General features: G+C 45.2%; 1 protein-coding gene across 2 annotated transcripts in view; it reads right to left on the bottom strand.

Annotated features, from left to right (window-relative positions):
• Positions 1-15,730, bottom strand: part of LOC139361648 (disco-interacting protein 2 homolog C-like) — a 217,552-nt gene extending 201,822 nt beyond the window's left edge. The window contains exons 1-2 of one of the 2 annotated variants that reach the window (XM_071090354.1): positions 15,701-15,730; positions 15,484-15,613 (exon numbers count right to left, since the gene is read on the bottom strand). The gene's annotated coding sequence lies outside the window, so the exon portion shown is untranslated. The other variant, XM_071090353.1, reaches the window with a different exon arrangement.
• Positions 15,731-18,136: the final 2,406 nt, after the last annotated feature.

Genomic DNA, 18,136 nt, shown 5'->3' with positions numbered 1-18,136 from the left:
CACTCCATACTATAAAATGCTGTACTATCTGTTCTATTCTATTCTATTTTCTTCTATACAGAAAGGAGTTAGCCAGCTTGCTTTAGGCAGACAGTAAGGGAAGGGTCCCAGAGAGCCTCCAGCCCGTGTTTTGTGCAGATAGGGGGACTTGCACGGGGGGGCCCTCCTAAACATGCTCACAGCAGACTAAAGGTCCCCATGCACACGAGGGAATGGGGTGGAACCACCAGATATTTGCTCCTTAGACAGCGAGACCAGCCCCATCAGCTTCTATATAAAAGCCCTTGTAGTCAACTGGGAAGGGGGCGACCAGCAATCTGCTCTCAGGACCCCTCTTTTCGCTGAGAGCTTAACTTTTAGCTTAACGAGTTCCACTGCACTCACTCTTCGATGTCCCCGTGCCTGTTTCTTCCTGGTCATGAGACAAGAACCTGGACCCAGCTGAGCTAAAGAGCAAAACTCCTGCATCAGTGCTACAGAACACTATCCTCTCTGTTCTGTGCCATGCGACTCTACTATTCCACACCACACTACGTAATATTAATACTATGCTGTGTGTTCTAATCTAGATTGTATTATGCTATGCAATACTACGTCATTAGTTCAACTGAATACTCTACAATACTATCCCACTTGTTCTATTCTAGACCATGTAATACGATTTTTCCTATTGTATACTACACTACATAATGTTACACTGTTTCTTCTATTCTATGCTACCCTATATAACATTATGCTATTTGTTCTATTCTGCGCTACTCTATATAATTATATTCTGTTTGTTCCATTCTATACAATACCTTGCATCATTTTACCATGTTCTACGATACAAGAGTAGAGTCAGTTATACTTTCATAATCTTTTCCAAGCTCTTACCCAGTAAGAAATGTGATGTTTTACTATGCCTCACATAAATGCACATTTCATGATAATCAATGCCATTTCCTATGGTTGTAGAATTCTGTCTCTATGATTCTACTGATACGGCTTCTTTGGGCTTTTCTTTAAGTCCTTTGCAGTGTCTGGTTTCCTAGTGAAAAGATGACTAAGGTCCCGATAAGATCCTACAAAACCAGCATTCACACAGGCTCACCTGTGTGCACACTGCTGGACTCCATGTTGAAGGAGTGACAGGAAGACAGACGGCTGTCGGTGGATGGAAGGCAACAAGCACAGAGTAGATTCCAGAACTGAGACATGTACCAAGGCTCTGGCACAGCTGAGGGTCGATCCCAATTCTAGCCTCTCACAGAAAGGCAGAGGGGACTTAGCACAAAGAGCACGGAACTTTGCTTTAATAAAGCAAATGCTTACCATCCACTGTGAGGAGCTCAAGGAGAAATGGCAGTAGGCTCTACTAATGATACTGCTTTAAAAAATGGAAGGGAGAGGGTACATTTTCACATGGGCCATGTGGAAAGTTGGCTGGACCTGCCGCTGGACCTGACACTGGACCTGCTGCTGGACCTGCCCCTGGACCTGTCGCTGGACCTGCTGCTGGACCTGTTCCTGGACCTGATGCTGGACCTGCCGCTGGACCTGATGCTGGACCTGACGCTGGACCTGCCCCTGGACCTGCCACTCGGTCTGCTACTGGACTGCTAACAAATGCTGCAGATTTTTATGTAGAAAAAAGTACAATGCGTCTGAGAGCAGCTGTCCCAGCTCTGGATGAAGCCGGCAGAAAAAGGAAGCAGCAGAGACGCTGGTATCATTCAGTGGGCAGAGTCAATGACCCTCCTCTAAGTCCAGCAAAGCTCAACCTGCATGTCTGCAACTAGAAATACCAATCATAAGCCAGACCTCCTGGCAAATACCATTGACCTGCTGTAATTCTGTGTGGTGTATTATGTCCCATGTACAGGAAATCATTCACAAAGCCTTTAACCAGGAAGTACTAACATGACTTTTAATGCAATATAACAGCTTTGCACCCATTTAACATATATTTAACCCCAGTGGTATATTTAAATATATGTTTTATAGAACATCAGGCATGTTTACCTAATGGCTCGAACTTTCACAATGTCTCTCTCCCTGAGAGGACAGCGGAGGATCCCATGCACTGTCTCCAGGAACATGCCCCTCCCAGAGAGGATTCACAAATCAAATGTGCACATGCATGCATGCACAGACACATATCACACACACACACACACACATGGACACGCACACCTATATGCAATACATACATTCACACATGCACACACGTTCACATAATCACATAATACCACCACATAACAGATGCGTACACATACACACAACACTCAAACACACGCACACAAACATACAACACTCAAACACACACGCACAAGCATACACACAACACTCAAACACACATGCATATACATACACATTCTGACACACATACATACGTAAGTGCGTAGACATAACATGCACAAATATACATGTATAACTATATACACATGAGCATCCATGCATGCCTACTTGCACATATGTGCAGTCGTGCCTAAACATGTAACACATGCACACACATACATGCAACACAAATACACATGCACACATATACACATGCATGCACATGTACATTACACACAAAGGCACACATACATGCACAACACATATACATGCAATACACACTTTCATACACATAAATGCAAACACACATACATACATACATCCCTCAAAGACCCCATTATTCAATTCTAAACAAAGTGGTTTATCCCCCAAATGTACCTTCCCGTAATTAATAAGCTCTACTGCACATTTCTTGTTTCAAATAATGAGGTCTCACACACAGCACACACACATTTATACTCCAATACGTGTGAACATATAAATAGAAATAGGCACACGTGCACGAAGACCCTCTTCTGTAAAGGTATTCTCAAACTTGAACTGAACGAATTCTGCTAATTATAGTCAGAGTCAGCAAAGATATATATTTGACCTCGGAATGAATATACTCGTTCTTTTCGTTACCCCTGGCAACAGCAAGAATGTAAAACAGAGTTGTGCGATATCATGTCACTTATTCAATCCCACTTCCTGGGATCTGACCCATTTGGAATAGCGTTTCTGTCTGAGTGATTTCCTTCTGACTAAAATCATGAGACAATTCCTTCTCTTCCTGCTTTCTCTTTCCCAGGCCTTTTCACTGCCCTTTCATCATCTCAGAAATAAATCATAATTGTCAAAATGGAACGCAAAGAAACAGCCTTAGGAGAGAATCCCACAATGGAATGGACCCAAGAGAGGAAAAAGTATTCTTTTTGAAAATGTACAAAAGGAAAAGTCAAGAGGCCTGGGTTCCCTCTCATGACAGAAACAGACGTCAGCATAGCAGGTCGCTCAGCACAGTTCAGCTCTGTGTATGAAACAGAGATTCTAGTCCTTGTCCCTGTTTCAAGCTCTGTGTATGAAATAGATTATAGCCCTTGTCCCTGTTTCATGATGTTGCAGTGAAGGTAACAAAACAGACAAAGGGCACAGGCTGCAGAAAAGGATTTTAAAAGGATGACTTTTAAAATGTGAGCCTGCTTTTCAAGGGCACAATGAGGACATTTTCAAGTATATTAAAGCTGATTTATAAGAGATAGGTATAAAGACTCTACAAGGTCGTTAGACTTTAGACTTACAAAGAAAACAAATCACATTCTCCTAGCATCACCAGTCAGGTGTTCCACAAATACTAAGAATAGCCACTGCAACGGGGTCCACTATGAGGGGTCAAAACATAACCCATGAAGCATGGCCGAGAGCTCCTATAACCTGATTTCTAGGAATCTAATTTTAAACATCCTCACAGCTAGCACATCACAAAAATACAGAGCTCCAAATGCTGTAACACAAGTGCTAACAACACCTAGCCAAAAATATACGAGGCATTTCAGGCAAAAATCCCAGAATCAGAAGAACACAAGTTTTCTAAGTTCTTCAAAAGCCGGCGCTGGTTGAGGCTCTTCTGCAGACTTCAACAAAAGACACGCTAGAATTAGCCATTGACGGTAACCCTGAGTCAACACGCACAGTGTTCGGAAAAGCACAAGGCCTGCTCCGGCTTGAGACCCTGGGAACTTTCTCTGGACCGCACCGAGTGGACGACTTTGAGAACTCAAAATAACCAACAACCAGTCCATGAACAGGGAAAGAAGACTGCAGCCTCCCTGGGGACCTGGCTCCATGCCTGCCCCCTTTCTTCCAGATACCTTTGCCCTTCCTGGCTCCCTCCTCCACCTGGAGATGCTCCGGGTTCAGGCCCCTCTCCAGTTGTGTCTCGGTCCACAGCTGGCTACCTGTGTGAAGCACCAGGCCTTGAAGGACCATCTCCACCTGCTTCCTGCACTTCCCACCCACTTCCACCATGACACCCAGGCTCTGGCTGCTCTCAGGGATCAGGGCCGCCAGGCTCCCCTCACAGGCTCCAACTGGAGTCCTGCCCCCTGGTTTTCAGCAACACTTGGGACTTTCTCCTGGAAACTCTCGGCTCTGGGCTTTAGTGAACTGCGCCATCCAGCTCTTCTCTGCACTCTAAGCAGGGCCTTCTCTGGGTCTTCCAACCCTTCCTCCATTTCCAAATGTGGGCTTTCCTTTGGCCTCCTCTCTCCGGACATGCACGCCTCACACTCTGGCTACTTGACCTGCACTTCTACCTAAGAGGCTCCCAAATGCTCCCTGCTCCAGATTTTCCCCAAGCCTCCTCCTGTATTTCCAAACTTGCAGCTTGCAGTGGTGTCTCTAAGTATCTCTGAGTCAGGTCCACACTTGCTTCTCCTGATTTCCGGCAAAGCGCAACGGCGACCTCGGGGTGCAGACTCGCAGCTTCATCCGCCTTCCTGTACTCCCTCTTCCCCTCCTGACCCAGGCACCGAATTGCTCAGCTCACTGGCTGCCTTCTCTCCTCCTCCGGCCACGGCGAGTGCCCTGCATGAGCCTGTCCTGTCACCCCCCGGCTCCACGGCATGCCGCACATCAGAGACACGATTCTCTCCGAAACCCTCAGTGGTTCCCTAGTATCCCACAGGTAAGGACTTCCACATTCTGGCCCCAATCTAACTTTCTGGCCTCAGATATGCACATGCATATTTTATCTATGCAAAGAGAGTACAGGCCTCACACCCGCTCTCATTCCTGGGCTCCTAGTTCCTCTTAAAGGTGCTGTATGAGGTACCTATGCACTTTCCAAACACTAACTGAATATGCGCTTGGAGAACACTTACTTGATAATTTTGTGGCATTGCCGGATAACGTGGACAAAGTGAGAACTACGCAGGTGTGTGGATGCTGCCTTGCCCAGACCTCACTTACCCAGACACTCCCAGATGCTCAAGGTGACCAGCCCTATTGGCGCACAGGCAGGCGCAGGCTGCACCCCCACAGCCGGGCCCCGCGAGCTGAACTATAATTACGAAGCAGTTGTTTGCTCCTAAATCTGTTTATGCTGGTGCATTTGTTACACATTACTGAAACCAATAAAGTATGACTCCAAAGAGAGAATAATTGTATGAAAACTAAGTTGGATGCCTTTCAAAGACTTAATATAGGGGAATTTTTTTTTTCATTTTAATCTTTTTAAAATTGCTATCAAATTAGGTATGGGCAAAAAATATATACAATGTTTGAGGAAATAATTTTTAACGGTTTCATATCTAACATACCTTGCTTCTCTTGTGTTGCCTATTCTCTTCTAGAAGAATAAAAACTGTGGCAGGCCTGCGATGGCTGTGGTTGAGGAAAGAGGCCACAGCCACAGCCAGCAGAACCATGCTCAGCAGCAGCCTAGCCCCGCGTGGAAGAGGCGTGAACACTCTCGGGAGAGGTGGATGTGCACTAACCGTTCCCAGCTCTGACCTCTTTATCTGAATGTGGTGATTGGTTTTATCTGAATGTCAGACAAAAGGGTGTCTACGTCCAGGAAAGACTCTAAACACTCTGGACGCTGCTGCGGCAGATGGTGACCGTGACCCACTGATACCACTCTCCAGTGGGCAGCCAACCCAGTCTCCTAATCGTAAAGGACATTCATAGCAACACTACGAAAAAGAAACACTACTGTTCTGACCCAGAAAAGTGAAATGTAAAACATAAAATACACAGGTTCTAACTAAGAGGCAGACAGACCGGGCACGGTGGCTCACGCCTGTAATCCCAACCCCTTGGAAGGCCAAGGCGGGTGGATCACTTGAGGTCACGAGTTTGAGACCAGCCTGGTCAACATGGTGAAACCCCATCTCTACTAAAAATGCAAAAATTACCCGGATGTGGTGGCGGGCACCTGTAATCCCAGCTACTTAGGAGGCTGAAGCAGGAGAATTGCTTGAACCTGGGAGGTGGAGGTTGCAGTGAGCCGAGATCACGCCACTGCACTCTAGCCTGGGCAACTCCTTCTCAAATAAAATAAAATAAAATAAAATAAAATAAAATAAAATAAAATAAAAGGCAGACAAACAAAGGAGATTTCCTCTGATCTTAAAAACAGAAGTATTTGTTTCACAGCGTGGATAATTGAAGATCTGCATAGAAATCACCTAGGGTCCCGCCCTCCCTCACAACAGACTGGGATAGAGGGAAGGAGGGCAGGAGGTGGGCCCCTTGTCCACGAGAGCCTCCTCCCACCCCATCCCCTTCCTCAGGAGGGCGGCCTGCCCAGTGCAGGCTCCTTTCTCCCCAGGTAAGACCCTGGCGTCTCTACAGGAACACCCACCTCCCTTCCCTGCAATCCACTCCAGCTGCTCACGGCCAGTCAAGGGGGGCGCTCTTCAGAGAGGAGCAAACGGTTTGGAGGACAGCCTGAACTCCAACGTCCCAGGTGTGGCTTTCCAGGAAGCACAGAGGAAGGATGCAGGTCCCGAGAAGGACACTTGAACCCAGGCCTCATTTCACAACTGTTTCCTACTTTCGATTTGCTTAGTTTACCTCATGAGGTACCTCGAGGAGAGAAAGCAGAGCTGGGATCTGCCCCGAGACTGCTTCGGGAAGAGCTGGGTGGGTACCAAGACCCTCAGACCGAGGGCTGAGCTGCGTGGCTATGACCCCAACACTGCAGCTCCCCAAGCGTGTGTCCCTGTGTGTCACGCAAACCCCTGCCACACAGGTGACACACGCCACACGCCTGACACAGGCTCAGCACACAGGGAGCGATCAGTAAGTGGTGACTAGAGAGAAGTGACGGCCTTCAGCGTGGATGGAGAAAACAGGCCACAGACTCACAGAGGAAACGCCACAGATCCACAGACGGAGAAAACACCACAGACGCACGGACGGAGGAAACACCACAGACGCATGGAGGGAAGAAGTGCCACAGACGCACGGAGGGAGGAAAAGTGCCACAGACGCAGGGACGAAAGAAACGCCACTGACGCACGGATGGAAGAAACGCCACAGACGCATGGACGGAGAAAACGTGCCACAGAGGCACACACGGAGAAAACAGTCCACAGATGCACGAACAGAGGAAACGCCACAGACGCACGGACGGAGGAAACAGGGCAGAGACGCCCATACACCAGTGTGGAACGTCGGACAGGAACGTCCCGGCCATGCACTGTCCACTCCCCCTAGAGACTTCCCACCCCAGAGCACTCAGGATGGCTGTGGAGCTCCTGCCACGCACCCCAGAGGCGAAGCTGGGGAGCCAGAGATGAGCAGGTTCACGTCCATCAAATGCAGCTGCAATCCCTGTAATAACTGGAGGTCACTATTAAACAGAAGGGCACTTCACTTGGAATAAAAGCACTCTGCATAAAAGAACTAAAGATTGGCTGGAGACAGCTTAGAAACCGTCACCATTATTCTTGTTAGTGACAGCGAAGCTTCAAGAGTGGTCACTTTTCCTGTAGAAATCCCACAGAGGTGATTCCTGGAACTCATTTGGAATATTTCTTTCCCAGAAACCACACAACCAAGAACTTAATAGTGCCGTCTCTTGACCAGAAAGATTCAGATTTCTGATGAAACTAAACCCTGTCCAGCCTCCTGATTCTAGAAGATGCTGTACAGAAAAGCTAACTCAAAGGGGTCTCATTTCTTTTGTCATCCACGACACATAAAAAAAATTTTTAAATATACAAAAAAATGTAGGAATTGTACAGTGAATACCCATGTGTCTACCCCCTGGATCACAGACTAGATTTACATGTAAAGTTCTAAAGGTTCCCAGCTAAGGAAATGTGCAGTGTAAGCCTCTACCTGGTTAGAACAAAGGGGAATGGAATGAGCTTTCCCCAGCCTTGCTGCTCAGCTGGGAGGGGCTGCCACAGCTCAGCCACCCCACCCCAGAGCACCCAGGATGGCTGTGGAGTTCCTGCCACCCACCCCAGACGTGAGGCTGGATCCCCATTCGCGGTGTTAAGAATGAGCCAGCCTTTAGAGGCCATGTGGTCTATACTTGAATAGAAAATGTTCCAGGAAACTAAAGATTCCAATGCGTGCACTGAATCCTAACCATTTGAAACCCAGGCTCCTCATCTATACACGAAGAACAACGCTCTCTCCTGGGAAAGCATTTCAGAAGGACGAAAAAGGATCCACATGAGAGCAGCTGAAAACTACAAGGCATCATGCAATTATAAGCCTTTTTCTATATCTTTGTTTCAAGGAATGTCAGCATTCTAAATATTGCAGTTCATTCCACATCACCTTTCAGGAGCAAATCATAACGATCAAAACTATCAGCAGAATCACTACCAGCTCAGTCGCCATGTGCTTCTTCTTCCTGCATGACAATTCCTGCAGAACGATGGGACCATCCAAGAATGGCTCCCTGCCATCATGTGCCCATTCTCCTTCCCCAGGGGGCTATTCCTGTACTCACGGGGCATGGGAAACCTGTATAACGCCACCAGAAAGTCCTTGTTTGACTTACACACTTCCCAGAAGGGCTGATTTTATCCAGAATCCTAACTGTGTCAAACACTAAACCTAAGAAATCATCAAGAAACCAAGGAAATGTAAGGCCATGTCCTGCCCCGGGTGCATGGCTACTAGGGGAGAAATAGAAAATGAGACATGAAAGGAAACTTTTAAGATATTCAGACCATCACTGGATGATTCCAGGAACCCATTACAGATCATTGCTGTTCCTAATAACAGGAAAGAAATTCTAAAATCCCAACAGGCATGGTGAGTCCCTCACTTGCATGAAGTCAAAATAATAATCCATCACTCTCTTCAAAAGGACAAAAGAAAAACTCTACTTCCTCTTCATATTAATTTGTGTACAAGCGACTTAAGTGAGAAAATCTTAATGTCTGGACTGTGATATCAATAGCAAAATAATCCCAAGATTCTCAATTAAAAGATAGAGACGGCCTGAATGAATTTAAAACAAGAAAAACCGACTATATGCTGCCTACAAAAAACTCAGTTCAGCTGCAAAGACACACATAGACTAAATGTGAAGGGATGGAAAAACACATTCCACATTAATGGAAATCAAAAGTAAGCAAGAGTAGCCATATTTATTTCAGATCAATCACAATTTAAGTCAAAACCTGTAAAAAGGAGACAAAAAGGTAATTATATAATAAAGAGATCAAAATAGCAAAAGGATATAACAATTACGAGTATATGTGCACCCAACAACAAAGCACTCAGATATATAAAGCAAATATTAGTAGATCTAAATAGAGAGAGAGGTCGGGCGCGGTGCCTCACGCCCATAATCCCAGCATTTTGGGAGGGATGTGGAGGCAGGTGGATCACCTGAGGTCAGGAGTTTAAGACCAGCCTGGCCAATATGGTGAAACCCTGTCTCTACTAATACAAAAAATTAGCCCAGCATGGTGGCACATGCCTGTAATCCCAGCTACTTGGGAGGCTGAGGCAGGAGAATCACTTGAACTCAGGAGGTGGAGGTTGCAATGAGTTGAGATTGCACCTCTGCCCTCCAGCCTAGGCAACAAGAGCAAAACTCTGTCTCAAATAAATTTATATATACATATATATGTATAGAGAGAGACAGGGAGACACCAACACAACAATAGTAGGAGCTTCAAAATCTCACTGTCAGTACTGGAGGTCATCTAGACAAAAAATAACAACAAAACATCAAATTTAAAGTCCAGTGTAGACCAAATGGACCTAACAGACATTTACAGAACATTTCATCCAACAGATACAAAACGCACATTCTTCTCAGCACATGGAACATTCTCTAGAATCCACCACATGCTAGGCTACAAAAGAATTCTCAATACATTTTTTTCTAAAATTGAAATAACATCTAGGATATTCTCAGACTCTAACAGAATAAAGCTATAAATCAACAACAAGGAACAGACACTGCTCAAAAGAAGACATTTATGCAGCCAATAGAGACATGAAAAAATGCTCATAATATAGAATGAGACCACCACTTCTCCTGTTGTCTTTCCCAGCTTTTCCCCGTCTCCCCTTTTCCCTAGTTTATAAGACAGGAGAAGGGGGAGAAAACAAAAAGTTAGAAAGAAACAGAAGTAAGATAAATAGCTAGACGACCTTGGCACCACCACCTGGCCCTGGTGGTTAAAATAATAATAATAATATTAACCCCTGACCAAAACTACTAGTGTTATCTGTAAATTCCAGACATTGTTTGAGAAAGCAGTGTAAAACGTTTTGTTCTGTTAGCTGATACATGTAGCCTCCCATCATGTTTTGTCTGAGGCTAGTCCTGCTACAATAATCACTCGCCATCAGAGAAATGCAAATCAAAACCACAATGAGATACCATCTCACACCAGTTAGAATGGTGATCATTAAAAAGTCAGGAAACAACAGGTGCTGGAGAGGATGTGGAGAAATAGGAACACTTTTACACTGTTGGTGGGACGGTAAACTAGTTCAACCATTGTGGAAGACAGTGTGGTCATTCCTCAAGGATCTAGTACTAGAAATACCATTTGACCCAGCCATCCCAATACTGGGTATATACCCAAAGGATTATAAATCATGCTGCTATAAAGACACATGCACACGTATGTTTATTGCGGCACTATTCACAACAGCAAAGACTTGGAACTAACCCAAATGTCCATCAATGACAGACTGGATTAAGAAAATGTGGCACATATACACCATGGTATACTATGCAGCCATAAAAAAGGATGAGTTCATGTCCTTTGTAGGGACATGGATGGAGCTGGAAACCATCATTCTCAGCAAACTATCGCAAGGACAGAAAACTAAACACCGCATGTTCTCACTCATAGGTGGGAAATGAACAGTGAGATCACTTGGACACAGGAAAGGAAACATCACACACTGGGGCCTGTTGTGGGGAGGGGGGAGGAGGGAGGGGGGAGGGATAGCATTAGGAGATATACCTAATGTAAATGATGAGTTAATGGGTGTAGCATACCAACTTGGCACGTGAATACATATGTAATAAACCCGCACATTGTGAACATGTACCCTAGAACACAAAGTTTAATTTAAAAAAAAATCAACAACAAGGAGAACTTTCAAAACTGTATAAATACATAGAAATTAAACAATATGCCCTTGAATAGCCGATGGGTCAATGAAGAAATTAAGAAGGAAATTTAAAAATTTCTTGAAATAAATGAAAACAGAAACACAACATATCAAAGTTTATGGTATACAGCAAAAGCAGTATTAAGAGGAAAGTTTATAACAATAAACTCCTACATTTAAAAAACAGATTTAAAATAAACAACCTAACAACGAACTGCAATGAGCTAGAAGAGCAAGAACAAATCAAATCCAAAAGTGGTAGAAGAAAAGAAATAACAAAGATCAAAGAGGAACTAAATAAACTTGAAACTAACAAATATAAAAATGAAGAAAAAAATGTTGGTTTTTTGAAAAGATAAATAAAATAGACAAACCATTAGCTACACTAAGCAAACAAAAAGAAATCCGAGAGAAATAAAATTAGAAACAGAAAAGGAGAATGACAGTTGATACCACAGAAATACAAGGGATCATTACAGACTATTTTGAACAGCTATATGTCAACAGATTGGAAAACCTAGAAGAAATGGATAAATTCCCGGACACGTACAACCTACCAAGATGGAACCAAGAAGAAACGGAAATCCTAAAACAGACCAATAATGAGTAACATGTATGACTAAGTAATAATAAAAAGTCTCCCAACAAAGAAAAGCCCAGAACTAGGTGACTTCGCAGCTGAATTCTACACATTTTTGTTTCAATTCTTCTCAAACTATTCCAAAAGTATTGAAGAGGAGGGAATCCTGCCAAGTTCATTCTTCAAGACCAGCATTACCCTGATACCAAAATAAGACAAGGACACAATAAAAAGAGAAAACTATAGGTCAATATCCCTGATGAACACAGATGCAAAAATCCTCAACAAAATACTAACAAACTGAATCCAACAGCAAATCAAAAAGATTATACACCATGATCAAGTGGGATTTATCCCACGATGCAAGGATTGCTCATCAAACACAAATCAATAATCATGCTACATCACATCAACAGAATTAAGGACAAAAACCATAATATCATTTCGATAGATACAGAAAAAGCATTTGATAAAATTCAACGCTGCTTCATGATAGAAAGTCTCAACAAAAGAGGCACTGAAGGAAAAATACCTCAACACAATAAAGGCCATATGTGACAAACCCACAGCTAACATAATGGGGAATGGGGAAACACTAAGAGCTTTTTCTCTGAGATCTGTAACAAGACAAGGACGCCCACTTGTGCCACTCCTATTCAACACAGCACTGAACGTCCTAGTCAAGAGCAGTCAGGCAAGAGAAAGAAATCAAGGGCACCCAAAGTGGAAAGGAGGCACTCTAATTGTCTGTTTTCAGACAATGTGCTCTTATATATTTAAAAAAAAAAAAAAGACTCCAGCAAAAATCTCTTTGAACTGATAAACAAATTCAGTAAAGTTACAGAATACAAAATCAACATATAAAAATCAGTAGCATTTCTATAGACCAACAATGAGCCAGTGAAAAAAGAAATCAAGAAAGCAATCCCATTTAACTACAAAAATATAAAATAAAAATAAAAATACCTCAGAAGAAATCTAACCAAGAAGGTTAAAGATCTCTATGAGGAAAACGATATTCTACCCTCTGAAGGTAGAACAGTGGCTTCTAGAGACAGGAAAGGGCGGCGGGAAGGCAGAAAGGGAGAGGTTGTCTAATGGATACAAAATTACATCTAGATAGTAAAAATAAGGGTTAGTGTGCTATAGCCTTGTAGGGTGACTATAGTTTACAATTTATTGTATATTTTCAAGCAGCTAGAAGAGAGGATTTTAAATATTCCCAGCATTAAGAAATGACAAATGTTTGAGATGATGGACATGCTAATTACCCTGAGTTGCTAATTACACACGAAAAACATGTATTGAAATATCATACTGTATCCCATGGATATGTACTATAATGTGTCCATTAAAAATAATAATTGTTAAAAACCCAAGGGTCATTTCTCATGTGTCCTATGTCAGTGTTGTGGTCCATTGGTGGAGACCTAGCCATTTGCAAGTAAGACTATAGTCACTTGAGCTGAAAGCAAATGAATCGTCACAAAAATTACCACTGGCACCAAGTCTTCTTTCCAGAATTTCCTGCCCACAGCACTGCCACAGTCACTGTGGGCAGGAAAGACACACTAGCACCCAAGTTTCAACCCCAGTACAGTTGATGCTTTTATTTCTCTGGTTTGGAATAGGTGTGTGTTCATAATTTACGTTTACTCCAACCGTCCCCTTGCTTAAATAGCTTCTTAAGGATAACTTCCTCTTACTAAATCCCAACAGCTTCTGAGCATCCATTATATTCTCCAAAGTAAATAAAAAGAGAAAACGTGTTGAAAGCCTGATAATGTTCACTTAAGAATCCAGCATGATGTACAGCTTGAAATGGCTACTCCACCTTGTTCCTTTACATGACTTTTAAAGTAGCCCCAGTTATTATACATAATTGAAGTCATAATTTCTGCAATACCATTAGGTCCACGAACGGTGGGGCCAGGGGACTTCAAAGTCTGTCTCCGATTTTTTTTTTAAAAAAAGGAAAGCTCATGAGAGTAGGTAATGAAAATAAATATTCACACAACTCGGAACAGGGGATGGTGAAACATAAAACTCCAGCCTGGCACAGGTGTCCAGCCAGTGAGGGTGGGGACACAGACTCATACGGTCCCCACAATCCCTCAAAAATGCCACAGACAGGTGGGTGGCCTGAGACAGAGCCAGGCTCCGAATTCCGGGAGCTGTCTGGCTCATGTGCACCTCATGTGGTCCACAGTGCACGAGGATGCCCAACGTCACCAGTCCCGGTGCAGAACACAAGAATGCCCCATGGCATGAGCCCCCGCTGCACAGCATAGCCCGAAGGTGCCAGCTCAGACTCCTACACACGCTGGTCACCAAGGCACTGCCCTCCAGGAAGGAGGACCCCAGAGGTCGTGGCAGGGTGAGGTTCTGCTCTTCATCATCCGCGAGCAGAGGGGAAAGTCACAGCAGACATTTGGGGAGCCTCTACACGTGGTTCTGGGACTCTGAGTGGAGGTTCAAAGATGTCCCCAGGTACGCCAGACTCAAACCTAAAAAAGACCCATTCTTCCAGATATGCCCAGACTGGAACCTAGATAGGCCATCCTTCCTAGCTTTTCTCTGGAAAAGCAGGCTTAAAAGAGTATCGACTAAAAGGGGCCACCAGGAAGACAGAAGTCCTATCTTTAAAAAAAGATTTTTTTTTTTTTTTAAAAAGAGGCACTGAGGCTCTGACCCATCTGAGCACAGAGTACATGCTCGGCAGCCTCTGTCAGAGCAGAGCAAGTACACACATGCTCTCCATGCCCTGTGCTCCCAGCACCCGTGCTCCCCGCACCCATGCTTCACACGCCCGTGCTCCCCACACCCGTTCTCCCCGCACTGTGCTCCCTGCGCCCATGCTCCCTACACCTATCTGTGCTCCCCATGCCTATGCTCCCTGAAGCCGTGCTCCCCGCACTGTGCTCCCTGCGCCCATGTCTGCTCCTCGAGCTCTCTTCCACTGGTTTCCTCTGTACATCCCTCTTGATAGTCACTGTCACCTCGAATCACCTGGCTAAATGGAGGTAAAGAAAAAGTCTAGAGTAGCACATTGGAGGACAGAGTGGAAGTGGCTATTTACCAAGCAGGGCTATGAGATGAGCGCATCTGATCCCCATTAATCCTGACGGTCAGTTGATTAGCCCTGTTCAACAGCTGGGGACACTGAGGTGTGGAAGGACGGGCTTGCTTACCCCAGACGATGCTGACAGTGTGGGCCCAGCCCAGTCCCACAGCCACCAGGAGGAGGCTCCTCACTGGGCAGGCGCGGAGGTGCAGCCCAGAGAACGCTTGGGACCCCGGCACAGACTCCTCAGGAAGGAAACAGAAAGGCCCACAGAGACTCAAGCAGCACAGAAGAAGGTCACCCACAAGTTAAAAATAGATGTTTGTGCTTTACCGTCCCAGAGTGCTAAAAATCCAACCCACTCACACGCACAGCCTGACGTGAGCCTGGCCTCCTGCAGCACTGGGCTAAGCGAGAGACGTACCTGCCTCTCTCCCGACAATAGCAGACTTGGCAGCTATTCTTCAATGTACTTGACACGCTTCCGTGAGGGATTAAGCGACACTCTGTCGACACTGGCTAAGTTTAATCCTGACACAGCCAACCATCTAGATCTGCAGTGAACAAACAACTTACTTTGGATGATTCTGCCACTAACAAAGACCCTGAATCTCCCACCAAAGCTTAGTGACACGACTTACCTTTCTGTTTTCATTTCAGGTACACTGGCCCACATGATCTAATTTACCTGCTGATAATGCCTTGGAAAGACCACCAGGGGGCCCCACACCATTTTCAGCTTTAGAGGGATGTGAATTTCCCTTTGATGAGAAAGGTGATGGGGAAATAAAACAAGGATCCAAAACAGATGCCTGTGTGTTTCCTGGGAGTGATAAAGTCAGGAACTGCCTCTGTGTGTCAGGCGAGGGAGTAACAGAGACAATGGCACCAACTCCTGAGACAGAGGACCTGATGCATGGTGCAGCCACCGCCTGTGGCCAAGGAAATTCCAGGGAATGTAGACCCCAGTTGTATGGTACAGCCACCATGTGCGACCACAGAAATTCCAGGAATGCAGACCCTCAGTCACATGGTACAGCCACTATCTGCAGCCACAGAAATTCCAGAGAACGCAGACCCTCAGACACATGGTACAGCCACTATCTATGGCCATGGAAATTCCAAGGAATGCAGACCCTCAGTCACATGGTACAGCCACCATATATGGCCACGGAAATTCCGAGGAATGCATACCCCAGTCGCATGGTGCAGCCACAGCCTGCAGCCACAGAAATTCTGGAGAACGCAGACCCCAGTCGCATGGTACAGCCACTACCTATGGCCATGGAAATTCCAGAGAACAGAGACCCTCATTCCCATGGTACAGCCACCACCTATGGCCACGGAAATTCAGGGGAACGCAGACCCTCAGTCACATGGTACAGCTACCACCTGTGGTCACAGAAATCCTGGGGAACACAGACTCCAGTCGCATGGTGCAGCTACCACCTGTGGTCACAGAAATCCTGGGGAACACAGACTCCAGTCGCATGGTGCAGCCACCACCTGCAGTCACGGAAATTCCAGGGAATGCAGACCCCAGTCACATGGTGCGGCCACCACCTGTGGCCATGGAAATTCTGGGGAATGCAGGCCCCAGTCTCTAAAGTATGAACTTCACTGCAGTGAATGTGGAAGAGTTTCTCTCTGTGCAGAGCTCAGTATCCAGAAGGGGAGATGGCCCCAGGAATGCCTTCCTCCTCTTCAGAGCTCAGGGCCTAGGGCTGACACCCTTGGGAGGGGTCCTTGTTCAGCAATTGTGCCTGTGGAGGGTCCCCCAACACTCACCGTGCACCTCCTAGGAGCAGAGGCTACAACAGGGAGCCAGAGACCAAGCTCTGCTCAGACAACAGTGAGCTGATGGCCTTCCACTCTAAGTTCAACAGGGACCCAGGGACCAAGCTCTGCTCAGACAACAGTGAGTTGATGGCCTTCCACTCTAAGTTCAACAGGGACCCAGGGACCAAGCTCTGCTCAGACAATAGTGAGCAGATGGCCTTCCACTCTAAGTTCAACAGGGACCCAGGGACAAAGTTCTGCTGAGACAACAGTGAACTGATGGCCTTCCACTCTAAGTTCCAACTGCATGGAATGTGTATTCCATGAATGCTTGTTAAATGAATGATTCATATAAGGTCATCTGTGCTGACCTTTGCTGGTCTGCTGACTGTGAGCTTCAGAGCATAGGCCTCATTCCTGGAGCAGCCAGCTCTTCCCAGAGCGACGGCCGCTGCAGGGCAAAGCCCAGAGCTTGTCCTGCAGCAACACACTCAGGACCCTGCGCTGGGCACGCTGGGGGCCTCTCCAGCAGAAGATCCCCAGCCCTGACCTTGCAATACCAGTGAACCCCAGGGGAGTCCCAAGTGCTCAAAATCATGTAAATGTCCATTGTGATTTAACATATCAATTTTAGAAGAAAGGGCATATTGCCACCTCCCTCCTCAAACTAGGGACTATAAATCGATCCATCACCCTAACTGAGACTCTGCCTTAAATTCTGCTAAAACTACCATCCAAACACTCAAATTTACATTAGCGTTAAGGGAAAAAAAAAAACTAAAACAAACACCTGTAAGAAACGGTCAAGTAACCTGTGATACATCAACCCAAAGATTAAACATGAAAACAATGAAGTAGCAAGATATTAAAAGAATATAAACTCTATGTACATCATGGCCCAAGGTTCTAAAATTACACAGAGACAAAGACTGGAATGGAAGGGGGATATGTTTACAGATACATTTTTTATTTTTTAATTTTTAATATTACTTCTCTAATGTATGATTTGACTAACCAGATAATTCAGCAAAAAATAAAAAAATTAATTATGCCTATAGATAAATATGTAAAGAATCCTTTTCTTTGATGCCAATGGAATTAGTTTGGGTCTGACCCACAGTCTTCAATCTTTTAATTAAGACACAAAAATCATCTTTCAAGCTGTTAGGAAAAAAAGAAGAAAAAGATTGAAAACCAGGAGCCCAGAAGAAAAGGACTCGCTATGTATCACAGCGTCTCTCCACGCCTCTCCACCCCGGACAGTGCTCCCTCTTTCCCCATTTTCATACCTACTGCAC

Source organism: Macaca nemestrina, unplaced genomic scaffold, assembly GCF_043159975.1.
Source record: "Macaca nemestrina isolate mMacNem1 unplaced genomic scaffold, mMacNem.hap1 Scaffold_82, whole genome shotgun sequence".
Lineage (NCBI taxonomy): Eukaryota > Metazoa > Chordata > Mammalia > Primates > Cercopithecidae > Macaca > Macaca nemestrina.
The sequence above is the reverse complement of the archived record's forward strand: the minus strand, read 5'-3'. Positions and strand labels throughout refer to the sequence as shown.